Below are 10,511 nucleotides of genomic sequence, written 5' to 3'. Positions count from 1 at the left end.
AATATTGTGAACCTGGAAGAAGAGAGGATGGTTGTACCTTTGATAGGAATAATGAAATTTTGGAGTTTTGCCTATTTTGGTGAAAGAGATGTATGATGTAGTGAGATTTATGATGATTATCACCAAAATTAGAATGAATATGCCTACTCATATTCTGTCCCATGTAAAACAAACAGAAAGGAATAGAGGCTTCTTTCTCATGAATTACTCTTCTGCAGTGCAGAATATACCTTTCAGGAGGTACCTGCCACAGTAATGAGGTAAAAGGTTGTGTGGAGTGTGTATTGCTGAGGGTGTAAGAGTTATGATCAGGCTATAATTGCTAGCATCTTCCTCAGAAGGGAAGAGATTGAGAACTTATATATTTGGGGAAAGATACAAAATGGTGGAGTACTAAAGGAAAAGGACAGCTGTGGTATGGGAGGCAAGCCCTACAATTGTGTGACCAGTCATCATGTACCACTTAGAATCAGGCCACAGCTCCCACTTTGGAGAAAAATGTTGCAGGTATTAAGGAACAATTCATGGTTTTGGATCAGGGAAATGCCTTGGTCAGACTATGCATAGGAAGATTTCTTTGGCAGTTATGTGAAGGTTAGCTTGGAGAAAGGAGGGACTAGACATAGGGAGGCCAGTTAAGAGGCTATTATAATTGATCAGGTGAGAGAAATCTTGGCTCTAAGTCAATGAACAAGATTTAGTAGTAGGAATAAACAATTAAAATTTCTTGGTTCTTCTACTACTGCCAAAAATTCACTAATGACCACTTCCTTATCAAATTTATAATAATTAGAATGGATTTCTGGTACAAATGAAAGAGAATATTACAGATAAGAGGGCAATCTGGCTTTGATATCTTTTCCTATTTGTAATAGGAAGCTGACCCTTCCTATTTGTAAACTCAAGATGATTGACATTTAACTTTGATTCACATCTATAAAGCATATATATATTTGCAAATCTTTGTGACTTTTATTTTTATAATAATAATAACCTTTTGTTTTTCAAAATACATGAAAAGGTAATTTTCAACATTCACCCTTGCAATACCTTATTTTCCAAATTTTTCTCCCTTTCTTTCTCTTCCTCTAGAAGCAAGCAATCCAATATAGGTAAAACATATGCAGTTCTTCTGAACATATTTCCACATTTATCATGCTGCACAAGAAAAATCAAATCAAAAGGGGGAAAAAATGAAAAAGAAAAAAAAAAGCAAGAAAACAACCACCACCACAACAAAAATGAAAATGCAACGTTGTGATCCACATTCATCCTCTCTCTGGATACAGATGGTTCTCTCCATCACAAGTCTATTGGAATTGACCTGAATTACCTCATTGCTGAGAAGAGAATTATCTATCACGGTTGACCTTCACATAATCTTGTTGCTCTGTACAATGCTCTTTTAGTTCTACTTATTTCACTTAGCATCAAGTATAATAGGTATTGAATTCACAGTATTTCTTCACTTAGCAGGATATTTATGAAGTATCTTTTGCTTATGCCCTCCAGTTACAGAATAAAATTCCTTAAAACAGGCACAGATTTGAATTTGAAGACTGAACTTGAAACATCCTGGTGCTAGGAAAAGTCTCTTTTTCTTTATAACACCAACAAAGGGATACTCCATAACATAAAGACAGGGTTGGCCACAGGAGTCTATGAGAAATAATACTAAATCCAACATAACTATATTTTTGAAAGATTCAGATTGTTTTAGAAAACAACAGTGTCAATGAAAAATATGAACAGAGTTAAAGTTAGGTAATGCCTGGCCCAAATGGCATGTTTCTTTCAGGTGAGGATCCCCACAACACAGTCACACATACATACTCCGAGTTTCTCTGTTTAGATGGAGGTAGCTTTTATAATTTTAAAGAATAGAAGAGCAGATGAGGCAGATAGCAACTGCTAAAACTAGCAAATAGTTTACTGCTGCCATGGGACAATTACTACCTTCTCCCTTTTTCTCCCTTCTTCTCTTCTTGTTTTCCTGAAGGGTAGCCTAACTTTTGCATTGCCATTCATAAAAACCTCTACTCTTCCATACACCCTCTTTTCCTCCCTCACCTTCTTAATCTTTTGTTAGTTTCCTCTCTCCCCAAAAAATTCCAGGGGATTTTGTGGCCAGTCAGTCTTTTGCAAGGGGTTATTACAATAATTTGTATTTCCAGAGTACATCTAGTGGGGCAGGGGTTGATCTAAAGACTTAGGGTTCTCAAAGGGTAATCAACAAATAGATAATTAGCATGCACATGATTAGACATGCAAATAATTTGGAACTATATAGGACTCTCTCAAGCAGATCTGAATCTTTCTCATTCATCATTCCAATATGATTGCATATAGCCAGGGACAGAAATCCTTAATTTCCCTTTATTTATAGGGAAAGAGTTAAAAGAACTGTCTAGGATTCAGGAACAGAAAATAAGCATATTAATTTGAGTTTTTCTGCAATTCCAATAGACTTGTGATGGAAAGTGCCCTCTGTATATATCAGTTCTTTGATTGTGGATCAAAGCATAATACTTTCACCTTTTTGTTGTTTGATTGTTTGTTTGTTTTTCTTTCTCATATTTTTTCCTTTTTGATCTGATTTTTCTTGTGCAGCATGATGAATATGGAAATGTTTAGAAGACTGGCACTTGTTTAAGATGTATTGGATTGTTTGCAATCTTGGGGAAGGGGGAGATGGAGTGGGGGAGTGAGAGAGAGAAATTTGGAACACAAGGTTCTGTAAGGATGTTGAAAATTATCTTTGCATGTATTTGGAAAAATAAAATGTTATTTTTAAAAACTGAGCTTTTCTGCTATACACAGAGAGGATGGTCACAATATATTGAAATGTTACTGGGACATTGACTTTTACTACTAATTTGTTCATTTACTTATATAAAAGATGTATCTTCATAGACATAGACATAACTAATATTGTTTTGCTTTATTATATTTATTACAAGAAAGATCTTCTACTTGAGGGTGAGAGGGGTGAGATGCAGAGAAGGGGTGGTAGCAAAATATTAGTTCATTAGACAAGAAAGAACAACATTTTAAAACATTTTTAAAGTGTATAGAAAGAACAACATTTTTAACATTTTTAAAGTGTATAGAAGAGAGGATTCTGGGAAAATGGCAGAGTAGGTTGGTAAATTTCAAACTCTCCAGAGTTCCTCCACAAATAGAACAAATTTGTGCTTCGGGAAGAACATAGATGGGTGAAAAAGCAAGCCTTGGGACAGAACAGGGTCCTCCAGAAACATCTGAGAAGATCCATAGAAAGACCTGGGGCCATGGATTGACCCCCTCTGAAGTACAAGCACTTCCAAGCTACCTCCATAGAAACACCAAGTGGGAAGCCCTGAGTTAGCTGGATGTGGCTGGAGCCTCAGCAGCAAACACAAAAACTTTCACTTCCTGGATTGTTTATGGAGTTGAGGTTTGAGTTTGAAAAGACTTGGATTATTAGGAGCACTAAATTCAGCTGTGTTACAGAGACTGGCCCTGGGATAGAAGGAATCAGCATACTAGATAAGTACAAAAGCAGAGGGACAGGGACACTGCTGGCTATGGGCACTTGCTGGAGGGTGAAATTCTTTGTTTGGGGTTCCAGGTCAGAGGGGAGATCTGAAGTGAAACTAGAGGCACTATGTTCCTACCCCACAATTTTAGAGATGCTTACACTACTACTTCTTATTTAAAGTAAAAAAAAAAAATGAACTGGCAAAGAAGAAAGAACCCAACCATTGAAACTTTCTATGAGAATAGGGAAAAGTGATGCTCATCTTCAGAGGAGGACACTGAAACAAAAAAAGCTTCCACATCAAAGAGTAATGTGAAATAGCTCTCTGCCTTGAGAGAATTTATACATGAACTCAAAAAATAATTCAAAAAGCAAATGAGAAACATTGAGGAAAAACTAAAAATAAAAAACAAAAAAAAATCTAAGGGAAACAAGATTATGAAAAAAATTAACCAATTAGAAAAGGAGATAACAATCTTAAAGATGAAAATAGCTCCTTGAAAATTAGAATTGGACAAAGGAAAGCCAGTGAAGGTATAAGAGACTAAGAAATAACAAAACAAAATATAAAGAATGAAAAAAGTGAAAGAGAATGTGAAATAAGAAAAAGAACGTATCTGGAGAAGAGATCAAAAAGAGAAAATATAAAAATAATTAAACAACCTGAAAGCTGTGAGCAAAAAAAACCCAAAAAGAACCTTGACACAGTAATGTAAGAAATAATCTAATAAAATTGTCCTGAAGTGATAAAATAGGAGGGGAAAGTAGAAATAGGAAAAATCCATTGATCACCATTTCAAAGAGATTCTTTGTAGAAAACACATAAGAATATCTTTGTAAAATTTTGAAGCCCCCAAGTTAAAGAGAAAAATTCTGCAAGAAACAAGAAAAAAACAATTCAAAGAAGCTGGAGCTTCAATTAGAATGTACAGGACTTATCAGCAGCCACAATAAAAGATCAGAGGTCTTGGAATCATGTATACTGGCAATCAAAAGAACTAGGCCTGTGACTCAAAATATAATATCCAGAATAATTATCTATAATATTGAATGAGGAAAAAATGGGCATTCAACAAACTTGCAGATTTTTAGGACTTTCTACGAATCAAACCCAAATTTAACAGGAAAGTTAACATATAACAGCCAATATCAAAAATGAATTTCAAGGAACTCCAACATGGATAAATTGTTTATTTATTTTTTACATGTTTAAAATAGACATCACAATAGGGCAGCTCTAAAGAAAGATTAGGGCAGAGTTAAGGTAAAAGTAGTAATTATGTTATACAAATGAGGTGCAGAGAAAGAATAGACACAGAAGCATTATAGGAAGAAGAGGGCTCATAGTTCTGAAAACCTATTCACATAAGGAATGGGTTAAATAGGCAACACTATATATATACCATGAAATGTATAACCCCCTCCAAAATCTATAAAGAAATAAAGGAGTAGAGATGGGTGGACTGGGAAATAAAAGCTGTGGGAAGAAGACAAGGAAGATATCCATGGGCGTGGGGAAGGGAGGTGAAGTAATAATAAGGCAAGTTAAGGAGCAGGATTAAAGCAAAGAGTAAGCAGGAATAGGAAAGATGTGTGTGTATGTGCATGTACATATCTACATAAATGTATCCTTTCTTAACTATAGCCTGCTTGGGGAATGGTAGAGAGGATGAAAGGAGGAAAAAAATGAAATAAAAAAGGTGCAGCAGAGAACAAAAGAACAGGAAGTAAAGAAAAAATGAACACTATAATATAAAATATACGTTCTTGATAATTTGTTGTTATATATTTTGAATCCTCCCTGATGTTCTGCTGGGTGCATGACAATGTTCTCTTTTGTTTTGTTTAATTTTGTTTGGTATTCCTTTTCTGTTTTTCTTTTTTTATTATTTTGTTTAAGTAAAAGAAAAAAAAATTGGATAGAAGATAAAAAAGTACACAAATAATTTTATTACCTTGCTAAATTTTATATTTATATATGTGCTTCTTAAAAAACAAGGGGTATGCCAGTTTTGGGGATAAGAACTCAATGTTTGACAAAAATTGCTGGGAAAATTGGAAATTAATATGGCAGAAACTAAACACTGACCCATACTTAACACTGTACACCAAAATCAGGTCAAAATGGGTTCATGACCTAGGCATAAAGAATGAGATTATAAATAAATTATAGGAATTATAAATAAATTAGAGGAACCTAGGATAGTTTACCTCTCAGACCTGTGGAAGAGGAATGAATTTATGTCCAAAGGAGAACTAGAGACCATTATTGATCACAAAATAGAAAACTTGGATTATATCAAATTGAAAAGTTTTTGTACAAACAAAACTAATGCAGATAAGATTAGAAAGGAAACAATAAACTGGGAAAACATTTTTACGGTCAAAGGTTCTGATAAAGGCCTCATTTCCAAAATATGTAGAGAACTGACCTTAATTTATAAGAAATCAAGCCAATCTCCAATTGATAAATGATCAAAGGATATGAACAGACAATTCTCAGATGAAGAAATTAAAATTATTTCTAGCCATATAAAAAGATGCTCCAAGTAATTTTTAATCAGAGAAATGCAAATTAAGACAACTCTGAGATATCACTACACACCTGTCAGATTGGCTAGAATGACAGGGAAAGATAATATGCAATGTTGGAGGGGAAGTAGAACAGGGACACTGATACACTGTTGGTAGAATTGTTAATACATCCAGCCATTCTGGAGAGCAATTTGAAACTATGCTCAAAAAGTTATCCAACTGTGTATATCCTTTGATCCAGCAGTGTTACTACTGGGCTTATATCCCAAAGAGATTTTAAAGAAGGAAAAGAGACTTGTTTGTGCAAGAATCTTTGTGGCAGCCCTCTTTGCAGTGGCCAGAAACTGGAAACTGAGTGGATGCCCATCAATTGGAGAATGTGGTATATGAATATTATGGAATATTACTGTTCTGTAAGAAATGACCAGCAGGATGAATACAGAAAGGCCTGGAGAGACTTACATGAACTTATGCTGAGTGAAATGAGCAGGACCAGGAGATCATTGTACATGACAACATCAATATTATATGACAATCAATTCTAATCAACATGACTCTTTCCAACAATGAGATGACTGATGCCAGCTCTAATGATCTTGTGATGAAGAGAGCCATCTGCACCCAGAGAGAGGACTGTGAACTGAATGTGGATCGCAACAAAACATTCTCACTCTTTTATTGTTGTTCATTTGCATTTTGTTTTCTTACTCCTTTTCTTTCCTTTTTGATATGATTTTTCTTGTGAGCAAGATAATTATATAAATGTTTTCATATATTGGATTTAACATATTTTAACATGTATAATATATATAGTATTACTTGCCATCTAGGGGAGAGGGTGAGGGGAAGAAGGAGAAATGTGAAACACAAGGTTATGCAAGGGTCAATGTTGAAAAGTTATCCATGCATATGTTTTGAAAATAAAAAGCTTTAAAAAAAAGATAGTGACGATGATCACCAAGTCTCTGAGGAGAGGCGGTTGAAGCCATGCAAGTCCGGCTCTTGGCATGCCACCATGTCCTCTACTCGCTTACCTCCTGTAGTACTAACCTTCAAACAGTTCATGAGAAGGCAACAAGTCCTCCTATACAGAAAGATTTTACAAGTAATTCGCCAGGTACCAAATGAATGTGACTGCAAGTATCTACAGAACTGGGCAAGGGAAGAATTCAAAAGAAATGAGTGCCACAGAAGACGATACAATCTGAATTCTGATCATTCAAGGAAATGTGCAACTAAAAGAGTTGGAGAAAACATTAAATTTGGCAAAAGCATAACTTCATAATTTCCCCAAAGGTTTTTCAAAATCTGTGTTGGAGTACTACAAGGTAAATGGAGTTTAAAACTCATTGCAAGGAGTAGAAAGCTAATGTGTTTGTAACAACCTTTGCCTAGTGATGATCCCACTACAAACTCAAAGAACATGCTACATTTGTGCAAAATAGCCTCATATGGACCCAGATTTGTTTTAAGAATAAAATAAAGAGCATCTTGGGAGTTGCCTTAGCAGTGAGAATTTGTTTTATTATTTTGGATATGCTGGTCAGTTTTCGTGAGAAACAACATTACCAAATTTTGATAAAAAAAAAAAATTAAAAATGTGTTTTCTTGCATGTTACAAAAAAGAGAAAGAAAGAAAGTGACATAAAATAAACTTCAAAAAGAAAAAAAGAAAGACACCAAATTAATGAAAGGATTAGATTTTATGCCACAAGGGACTTTCAGCTTGGATCAGATTTAGAGATTATATAACAGTCTTCAAGTATTTCAAAGGCTGTTGTATTGAAGATGGGGTTAGCGTTAGTCTACTTGGCCCAGAATGGCAGAATAGGAACAATGATGTTTCCAAGGGAGTGTATAAGAAGAAAAAAAAATGTGTTAGTCATGGATTAAAGACAAAAGATGACAAGATGCACAACCACAATGGTCCACCAGTATCATTGTAATATCAGGAGAAAATGAAGAGCTGTTTTAACATATTGGGTGGATATCCTTGGTAAACTTAGGGAAGAAAATGTCCAGTGATCAAGAGATAGGTGGCCATGGTTAGGTTGAGATGTGCTTTATTGGAGGGGACTTCTAGATAGGTGGAATCATAGTTCATTTGAAAATCTTTGTATTGATAGTATGTCAATACCTGAAAAGCCCATAATTCCATTGGTATGGGAATTTCTAGAGTGAGAATCCCTCCCCCCTGACAGATCATAATCTGTGTATAATTTGAAAATCAGAATTGGTTGAATCTCTAAGAAGCATAACCATCCAGCTAGTAAGTCTTGAAGGCAGGATTTGAATTCAAGATTTTTTTACTTCAAGTACCATCCATTACATTATACTGCCTTTCAACTGCATATGGTAGACACTTAATAAATGTTTGCTGAATGAATGAAACTCCTATTGATTGTCCAAAACTAGTTGTACAGAGGCTTAAACATGGGAGGACAATTGATACTGAACTAATGTTTGATACCACTGCATGCATTCCTTTCTCCACAGTTCTTTTGTTTTCCTATTGGGATGTTATTATTGATGGACCACCCGTGATTTGGGGCAAATGAATAAGCTAGTGATTCAACTGACCAACCAGTGGCTGCTAGAGGTGCTATGGAAACACAACAGATCTCAGAGATTTGTGGTATTATTTTAGCCAGCTGACATATTTAGCTAGATGTTGTGTCATGTTTATTCCCACTAATCTGCTCCTCTTGCTTGTTTATATGTTGCTGAGATCTAATAAAATACATTTGAAGCAAAAACAAATGTTGGGCATTTTTGGGAAAGAAATATTGGGAAAGGGAATATTTCTCTAAACTCCCCAAATTATCTAGATTTCTCCCCTCTACCCAAAGACCCATGCTTTTCAGAAAACTTTCATTTCTCCTCACCCATTCCATTTAGAAAAGGACAGAGTAGTTCTGATGGGATGCATATGCTGACATCTAATCTTTATGTTTTAGGAATTTCCATGTATACAGACTGGTGGTGCTTGTTTTGTTGGCATCCATGACTTACACAGTGGAGATAAGAGCTTAGAATCTTTCCCCAAGAGACTGAAGATGCAGTCGTCAATATACAATAAAAGTGGTGGCCCCAAGGAGATGGTGTTGGCCTCTGGCTTTTGTAGTTATGCATTCTGAACTCCAAAGAGGGAGAATGTTGTAATCTAAACATTTATGTTGTTAAAAAAAAAAAGGGGGGGGGAGAGGAGAATGTTTGCTCAGACACGAATTAGCCAAGACTAGAAGATTTATTATGTCCTGGAATGCTTTAATGAGAAGTGAGGCACCCCTGTCACAGAATTGGTTTTGCATTCTCAACTTTTCCATGTGGCTCAGTGGGGCATTCTGAATCAATATTAGGGTATGCAATGGAGTTAGGTGTTTAAAACAAATTCATAGAATAGCCAGGGAAGTTTAATCCTGATTATTTAGGAACTGATTCATATTTAAAGGCCAATTTATAAGCCTTGGTCAACGTATGGTTGAAAAAATAAAAGAGTGTCATTGTGGCCTTTTACTAGTAAGTTTAAAGGTATTAGAATTGGCATTTCAGTCCAAGAATGGTGAATGAAACCAAAGAGAAAGGTACTAATTAATAATGTGGACAAAAATAGAGACAGTGAGCTAGGAAGAAAGTATTGGCTTTAGAATCAGAAAACCTGGTTCTGTCACTTACTAGTTGTATGACCTGGCAAATTACTTTATCTTCTTGTAAAGTAAAAAGATTGGATTATATAATCTTTAGGTGTCCTTCTTTTTCTCCTTTTAAAATTTATTTTTAACATTCATTTAAAAAATTAAGTTTCAAATTATCTCCTTTTCTTTTACCTCTCCTCCACTCATTGAGAAGGCAAACAATATTGTATAATTATACATGTGAAGCCATACAAAATATATTTCAATACAATAATACAGTAATTTCAATACAACAGTACAAAAAAAATATTCCAGGGGCAGCTAGTTGGTGTAGTAGATAGAGTATAGTAGAGGGCCGCAGATAGTGGAGGAAGTCTGGGTAAAGTATAAAACCATTTAGTCCAGAGGAAACCTGCTGATAATGTCTGATTTGGCTCCCCATTTACCTTGGTGTTCCCACCTTTGCCTGAGAAGTCAAGGAGGGTGTGACCACCTATGTTCTACTTGAAGCAATGATACAACATGAGCTAGAGAAGAAGCCATTACATTGTCATTACAGCATGACAATGATAGAGTCAAGCTGGGACTTGTAGTACTAATTGTTACTATACCTGCACACTAGACACAGGCCATATATTCCCCCTGCAGTGGCGGTGACACGTGCAGCATGCACTGTACATCCCTCGAGCCTGTCTGTTGTGGTGGCTTCTGTTATTTTACAAGGCCACGGGCTGTCAGTTCTCCATCGTCTTCTGTTTCTCTCTCCCTTGCCCACACCACACACCCCGGCCTGGGAACTCACCTCACCTCGGTATCTCCTC

General features: G+C 35.6%; 1 pseudogene; it reads left to right on the top strand.

Annotated features, from left to right (window-relative positions):
* Window positions 1-7,070: 7,070 nt before the first annotated feature.
* LOC141553505 (LYR motif-containing protein 2 pseudogene) lies at window positions 7,071-7,332 on the top strand (annotated as a pseudogene).
* Window positions 7,333-10,511: the final 3,179 nt, after the last annotated feature.

Source organism: Sminthopsis crassicaudata, chromosome 2 (assembly GCF_048593235.1).
Source record: "Sminthopsis crassicaudata isolate SCR6 chromosome 2, ASM4859323v1, whole genome shotgun sequence".
Taxonomy (NCBI): Eukaryota; Metazoa; Chordata; class Mammalia; order Dasyuromorphia; family Dasyuridae; genus Sminthopsis; species Sminthopsis crassicaudata.
Note: the sequence above shows the minus strand (reverse complement) of the source record. Positions and strands in the feature narration are given on the sequence as shown.